We start from the raw sequence: 8,274 nt of genomic DNA on the forward strand, positions 1-8,274 counted from the left end.
TCTTTGTCCTCCGAAGTTCCAAATACAGCAGGAATCGCCCCTAGAAGCCAAAGGGATTACTTTTCCATTAACAGCCGAGTGACACTGGTTTCATATTTTTCTTTCGCCTTCGTTACAAAGACTGCAAGGGCACGGTGTATTTCCAGAGTTGTTCATGAATGTTACAAGTGGGTTAAGAAAAATCTGTTTTTGTGCACTACCCACATATCGGTGAGTCACTATTCCACCCTGGGTCCAGTCCTGTAAGATGAGTTGAAGTTTGTACCATGGGTTGGTCTTCGAACTAGCCCCTGATTCCTCTTCGTTTTGCGGTTTCACGTACGCCTGCTGTCATGACTCCTTGCAATCCTGCAGTCTTTCACATCTCCCAGTTGGCTCTGTGTATTGATTCAGCTGTAATATCTCCAGCATTTAATTCACTAATGTGTATCTCTCGTGTGTGCAGGAGTAACTGGTGTGTAATGTAATTTCCACCCACACACACTAATCCTAATGTAACATGTAGCATTAAGGTGAGGCAATAAAGAAACTACGTCACATACCACCCACCTCTCTTTATCTCCTGCCCCACCTGGCAACCTAACAGTTTATTCAGGTAATTGTGCAGTGTCCCCCCTATCTTTCCCTCCACCCTCACACACTCGCTTTCTGTTTTAGTGCTTCTCATGCGGGTATTGGCTGCAGTATTTTGCCCGTGTGCAGAACATCAGTGAGTACTGCGGTTCATTATAATGTGCAAAAGCACCTGGGGATGAGATGCAGATTTTCTATAGGAAGCAGCGCAGGCCCAGGTAGAAGGCAGGTACAGAATCTGATATGTTCAAAGCTAAAGAATACATAAATAAGCACACAGAGGAATCGAGAAATCAGGAAATACATGGCATTGAAACACAAAAAGGTTTCTGCACATTGGAAACTCTGTTTTTAATTCCTTCTGGATTTCAGGTGACAGTTCTGCACAACAGAGATTGATGAAGAGTTACTCTGCAGAGTATTTCAGAAGATGTATTGTGATTAATTGTTGTAATTTACTTTTCCTGCACACCCACTTTTATCTTTGTCTACTTCCTCAGCCACTCCTTTCTCATTCCCCCACAATCCCCACAGTGATTTTATTAGACAAGCTGAACTTGTTGGATTGAGCTGTGGGCTGAACGAATACAGTAAGAGTGGAGAACACGATGAAAGCAGAAAAGCAAGTCTGTAGTTTTCTTGTTGGGATAAAGTGAGCTGTATCCAGTGGCTGCATTGCATTCTGGTCTACTGGGGCCTCTGTGAGTGGAGAGATTACAGACTCATGTACAAAGGATTGCTCCTGATTGTTGAACTTGTGCCTGTGCCTTTGAAAAGGTTTCTGTTATCAAACTGCATTATAGCTACGGCACAGTTACACCAACATGATACGATGTCATATAAATTTAGCTTGCAGCAAGACAGTAAGAAGAATAATACATTAGAAAACAACAGATTGTGTCCAGAAATGTAAACTGTATTGTCGGAGTAAGTCTTAGTGGCAGTTAAGTGTCTCGCGCCAATGTTTATTTATCCAACTAAAGATAACAGATTGTTTGTGCATGAGATATTACAGGTTTTGGTGATTTACATCCACTCATCCAACCTCATTATGGTCTATCACACTGAGAAGTGCACTGCCAGCTGTATTCTGCCTGGCCAGTGTTGTGTGGAATGGAAAAAGTGAAGCATTAGATGAAGTATACAGCTGACAAATACAAACTGTGCACTAAGTGAAAAGTTACAAATTAGAAATGAATGGAAAACAGATTTTCAAATTAGTTATTACTCAACTCAACTCAACTCAACTCAAAAAGAGCATTATGGGGCGCTGGTGGCCTAGCGGTCTAAGCGCCCCACATACAGAGGCTACAGTCCTCGTCACAGGGGTCGCCGGTTCGATTCCCGGTCGGTCAACCACTTCCTGCATGTCTTCCCCCGTTCTCTGCTCCCCACATTTCCTGTCTCTCTTCAGCTATCGTATCAAGTAAAGGCAAAAAGGCCAAAAATATAACTATAGCATTATTATTATTTCTAAATAAAGACAGATAAAGTATCCTCAGTGTTTCTCTCCAGGTGAAAAGAATCATACTGCACAAACCTCAAAAAACTTCTTTCCAGATAAGGACAGATCTTTTGTTACATCCAGTGCCCACCCAACACTGCAGGACTTTAAAAAGACTATTAAAAGTCGGTATATTGACACCATTCAACATCATCTTGTCACATTTATGCCAAATATTATACTGTATGAGTTAAAAGGGCCGGGCAGGGGCACCATTTATAATGTGACAGCTGCAGTAGATACTATTTATTTTTACTTCCTGCTCTTCCTGTAGCAGACCATAGTCTCTATAGTCTGTAAAGATGTAGTCTCAGTGATGCCACCAAGGGAGGCGATTTAAGGCCCACAGTGATTGCTGCAATATTGGACACGCTGATTCAAACTAACTTTCGGTAAACCTGGAAACAGGCAAAAAGGTGGAGCAGAGGCTAAGACCTTAAGCCTCCTGGCAAACCTCTAGACTCATCCGTCCATGAGTCAAATCAGGAGGGCCCCTAGTTTTACCTAATTATGTAAAACTCTTGGCTTCAACTGGTGACTCAAAATTGATCGTTGTGAGCATGTCAAATATTAAAAAGAACTTCATCAACATTTCATTTCACTTTTCGTGTGCACACCATGAATGACATATTTTCAAAAACATGTTCTTAATTTCATGTTTGGATATGAAGTTCCGGATCTTATCCAAAAAATAATCAAAATGACTATTGACTGAGTTAGTCCGAACATTTCAACGCCAATTGTATGGAAGTCCAAGTTGCCTATCATGAAGAAATGAATGACCATTCTCTTGTTTGAGCATTTATTATTTTTCAAAGCTGTGTAAGCATGTCTGTGTCTTTTGTCTCTGTGTGCTGACCTGTCCAGGACTTGCATTATAAATTGGCCGGCCACCAGCAAAGCTCTTCCCTCTGCTTTCTTACTTTAAACTTCAGTTCTCCTGTATGACTGCCGCAGTGCTGAGACACTTTTCTTATCACAGTTAAACATGCCACTAATGCTTGCTTGAGGTGAGATAAAGGATTATCATGTTTGCACTGACGCCTTGTTTCCACTTACCAATGTGTATGGAGGCAAGTCAATCAGAAGTCCACTCATTCGAAAATCTCTGCTTTAGCCAATAAGCTTGCAAAACTCCTCCCCTCCCTAATATTGCAGTCCGAACTTTGCCTCAAGTATATAAACAAAATGAACTGTTGGATTTTGGAGTGTCTGTATGACAGTAAGCTTCATGCTAACTCGCATACAGGCTATTTCCTTACAAACACAGCCTCATGGCTTCAGGTAGTTTCTATCAGGTTTGTATACGTTCATAGAGAAATGTCCTAATGTTGGACACTACAGGTATCACGGTATGTCCTTGTTTATAAGGCGATTCTTAACTTGCTTCCCTCGTATTTATGCAATTTTATTAATTTTAAAAATACTGAAAGCTGCAGTCTCCGCTCTGTGACCCAGTCACAAAAATTGCTTTTGCTTTCAGTCCCCACAGTGCTTCTTGAAATGGGTAGATAGATATGCTGCTCCTGCAGCCTGGAACCTGTTGCAGGAGAGCCTGGGTTTGAGTAAGTGTGACCGGAGGTTGTTTACCTCCTGGCCACTGTTGGCACTGTGCCAAGTTTTGCCACTGCGCTGATTGTGGCAGCACCATGGGCATCTATATATACAGGTGCGAGTGATTGCTCACCCTCTCCTCCCGCTCCCGTCCACTTCCCGGTGTGGCTCGGCGTCTGCGGTGTGCGTGGTTTTGGTCGTCAGACCAGGATTCAATCTGGTACCTGTTCAAGTAACGCGCCTTTCTGTTTGTCTATCCGTTGTGTGTGCGCTCTGTGCGTCTTTGTGACTTTACCTCCACCTGTTGCAGTGTGGCTGAGGCTGACTGGCTGCCGTGGTGGACAGGTTGCTCTGCAGGAGCCTATCCTTGTGTTTTGCGTCTCGTGTCCTGAGGTAAGTGGCTCTTGCCTGCCTTGGTTGTGTCCGTGTTTCCCTGCTGCAAACTGACTGTAGTTTTTGTTTAATTCAGTTAATTGGAGCAGCAGGCCCTCACTCGGCTCTTCCTCCAGCCTTGGATTCAGCTGGCGCTGTTTGTTTCTGACTGCAACTACATGAAAGATTCAGGACCGGACAGAGGGGACGTAGTGACTCTGATCCTTTATACAAACTGTTAATCCTCTTGCACGGGAGGATATTGTTCGCGCTGTTACTCCCCGATCTGCCGGAGACGCAGGTGAGCGTCAGCAGCAGGGGCGTCTCAGCGCTCTGCGGACTCTGCAGCCCGGTCGTCAGGCGGCTGCATGCAGGTTTCTTTCATTAATTTTAGTAGTGCATTGCTTTATGATGGGTTTGGTTGTTTGTTTCTTTATATTGGTTTTGAGTCATTAATTTTCCTTTTCCTTTAATGTAGGTATATTTTGTGTTAATCTGTTGTTTGTGGGTATTTTGTTGTCTTTCTCTTTATTTGCATGAGTGTGGTTATTTTCATTTGGTTATTTTGCATTCCGTTATTTGATTCAGTATTTTGATTTGCATGAGTGTTTCTTTTCATTGCTTTGGTTGTTTTCCTTAATTGATTTGTTTGGATTTATTTGAGTGAGTTTAGTTACTTCAGAATTGTTTTGTTTGTTGTTGTGTGTTTTAAAAAGAACTGTCTTAAAAATAAATAGTTTTCCAATTGTAACCTGCCTCTACCAAGTGGTCTCTCAAACCTGTAGCTTTCAGTTAGCAAGCTAAATTTATGGTTAATATTTCCCAGGGGTGAAATTCCCCCGGGTGGTGTTGCCGATTCACATACAAGCCCGGTGCCTCACGTCACATAAGCATGTGTCTTTAAATGTTTTTAAAAGCAGACTGAAGGCTCTTGAGGAAGATGCTTCAGTTTGTAGATGCTTTGACTGATGACTTTTGTTCTGAAACCCATGATGTGTTGTAATGTTTTAGAATTATGTGTTTGTCTGTACATTTTCTGGAATGTGCTGCTGCTGACCTTAGCCAGGACACACTTGAAAAATAGATTTTTAATCTCAATGTGTTTTTCTCCTGGTTAAATAAAATCAAATCACCTGTTTATTCACAGGTCTACAAACACCAGTCACACATGTTAAGTGGAAACAAGGCCCAGTTTGCTGCTTCCTATATGTTTGCAAGTCTTAACTTTTCATTATTATACATCTTTTATTTTGATGGAACTTCACAGCTCAATCAAAACTGCTCTGATTTGGTCCCGACATTGGAAAACGGTCAGTCAATACACATGAAAAGACATTCCCTGTAAAGGCCAGCATCACTTGACCCTAGCTCATAATTTCTCAGTCAGCTGCCAAAATTCCATGTGTCTTTCAAGACATTGCTCTTTTCATTCTTGCACACCTGGTCCAAAGCAATCATCTTTATGTCCTTGACTGGATCAGGTGTGGGAAAAAAACACTCAAACACAAACCTGGAGGACTGGAGGTTTAAGGAGGGTCATTGTGATATAAAGCAGCAGTTGTGCTTTTAAGGGGAAATTTGAAGAAAATGTGACCACTTTATGACTATAAGAGTGACTGTGTTCCCTCAAAGTGCACATAATGTTCATAAAATCAGTTTCTTAATATTATTTTAGGCCATATCTTTCATTTGAATGTGTATTTTGTCTGATACTAACAAGAAACAAGAGACAGTAGCAGGCAAAACAGGATGTCATACAGAGCAGAAAACAGGGTATTTGGTCTGAAACCTAATTATAACAGATAATGAAAAGGCAAAAATAAAGTCAATGGAGGAGGAGCAGCTTGGTTTATATCACCATGTTAAACACAGCATTCTGCGAAAATTGTTTAAATTACCCACTTAACTTAAGTGTGAACCCAGTCAGAAGGGAACACACCCCTACCATTAGCCTCCATTTAACAAATTACAGCTTTGGCTCTTTGCACCAATATATTAATTTGAGCCTGAGCTCCGAGGCAGGGATTTGTTTTAAAAGCAAGTGTTTGTGAAAAGACAGCAAGCCAACAAGTACCACAAGACACATGCAAGCAAACTGAAGTCATTAATAATACAAGATAACTGTCAGGCCGAGGTGGAATAAAAAAAAAACCTGCAGAACTTCTTGCTAGCTGATCCCATTCCGCCACCTCACAGCAAGCTTTTGCCGCCACATTCAATTCCACCTCCAAGTGCAATAAACCAATTAAGGCGGTCCAATTAAAACCCAATTCCAGCTGAGACCAGCATGCTTCTTGCCTAATGGTTATGTTGTAATTAGCTCCAGAGAGATAGGCCTCAGGGAAACACTTCCCTGCATTGTAACACGCACATACACACACATTTTCCATCCCTTATTCAGGGCATATCCTTTTATACCTTGAAGGGTATTGATCTGGTTAAAAAGTTTTCAGCAAACAGTGGCTTTCTTGCAATGTCATGGTGGAAAAGCTGTCATATTGTCAGAGCTGTAACCCTGTAATTGGCTCTCTCTCTTGTACACCCACATCCTGTTAAGACATGAGACTGTCTGTATACTCTGCAGACACACACACACTCACATACACACAGAGGGAAATGCACCCAAAGCCACCTTCACTCAATATTGTACTGTAGAGAAGAGATAGAGATCAAATAAAAGCAAAGCGAGCCTCATATTTACAGCACTCTCAAAGGGCCGTGACTCTTAATGAGGACAGATGACTTTAATGGCAGCTATGTATTTTTTCTGGCCACACTCAAGGCTGTTAGGCAGCAGCAGCAGCCAAATGGAGGCGAAAATTACATTTTCACCTTTCACATATGTGTTCCACTAAATGGTGAGTATTGATTTGACGGTTTATGTAGCACTACCTGCGCAGCGTCCGTGATAAATTCCCTCAGGGCCATTGTGGCAATATTATTCTCATATTTGCTCGTGACCTCGCGTGGGGGTCAGCTGTGAAGGGGTAGGGGTAATAATTGAGATAATTGCAGTCAAACCCAAACAAATAACACACAACACATGCATCATGCTGCTTAGATGAGGAGTCAAAGCAAGAATTCATTTCACTGCAGTGTAGTGAGCGCCACATGATCAGTTATGATTTATTGATTGGCCCTGCTTGTAATGCAATAGCTTCTTATTGCTTTATATTCACCAGAGCTAATAAAACACCCTGACAGTCACCACAGCGCGTCAGGTGAAAGATGTGGCGAAGATAAACAGAAAAAAAGAGTTTTCAGAGCGCAGACGGAGAGAAGACATTATTTTATTGATTTTATTGAGCACCGGGTTCTAGTTTTAATATATTTAGATATAAGGCTCCTGCAAAGACATTTGAGCTGGTTATGAACTAGACTGAGATTAATTCTGATGCCTCTTTATGGGCTATGAAAGCAATATAATGCATCAGACATAAGACTGATTGTTTTATAAAGTAAGGTTTGATGTCTGTTACTGCTGCCACCAAATGATTGTCAGATGAGGTGATTAAAATAACACAGCCTTTGTTTTCGTTTTCCATGCTTAAGATTTACAGTAAGTTGGACATAAAGAGAACAGAGCAGATCAGACAAGACAAAATGTAAATTATTTAGGTTTCAACCATATTTGAAATATATAATTTGAGTAAAGACATACATTTTCCCAATAATTACCGAGTTACCAACCAAAGAAATACACAAGTTGACCCAAATTATTGTTTTAAAGATAATTTTATTGGGGCGCAGTCGGCCTAGCGGTCTAGGCGAGTACCCTATATACAGAGGTGATTGTTCTCATTGCAGCGGTTGCAGGCTCGACTCCCACTCCCCACATTTCCAGTCTCCTAAGCTGTCCTATATCATTAAAGGAAAAAAGTTACCTAAAAAATTTTTAGATTATTTTATTAATTTAAAAAAAGAAAAAAATTTCAGCAAAAAAAATAGCCCCTCTGGGGTTGCTGGTGGCCTAACGGTCTAAGCACCCCATGTATAGAGGCTGCAGTCCTCGTCGCAGGGGTCGCCGGTTCGATTCCCGGCCAGTCGACCATTTCCTGCATGTCTTCCCCCACTCTCTACTCCTCACATTTCCTGTCTCTCTTCAGCTGTACTATCTAATAAAGGCAAAAAGGCCAAAAACATAACTTTAAAGAAAAAAAAAAGAAAATAGCCCCTCTGATTACACACTTGGTGATGCTACCATAACAGCTGATTCTTATCCCCCTCTTTGAGTGACAAATTAACATTAAACTGAGCATTTCAATTCACAG

At 41.4% G+C, this 8,274-nt stretch overlaps 1 long non-coding RNA gene across 2 annotated transcripts; it reads left to right on the forward strand.

Annotated features, from left to right (window-relative positions):
- The first annotated feature begins 3,736 nt into the window (after positions 1-3,736).
- LOC117819024 lies at positions 3,737-4,754 on the forward strand. 2 transcript variants are annotated; one of them, XR_004632423.1, is made up of 3 exons: positions 3,737-3,863; positions 3,942-4,024; positions 4,101-4,754. It is a non-coding gene; the product is annotated as an uncharacterized LOC117819024 (long non-coding RNA). The 2 variants fall into 2 exon arrangements; XR_004632424.1 differs by having other exon boundaries at positions 3,754-3,851.
- Positions 4,755-8,274: the final 3,520 nt, after the last annotated feature.

Source organism: Notolabrus celidotus, chromosome 9, assembly GCF_009762535.1.
Source record: "Notolabrus celidotus isolate fNotCel1 chromosome 9, fNotCel1.pri, whole genome shotgun sequence".
Taxonomy (NCBI): Eukaryota; Metazoa; Chordata; class Actinopteri; order Labriformes; family Labridae; genus Notolabrus; species Notolabrus celidotus.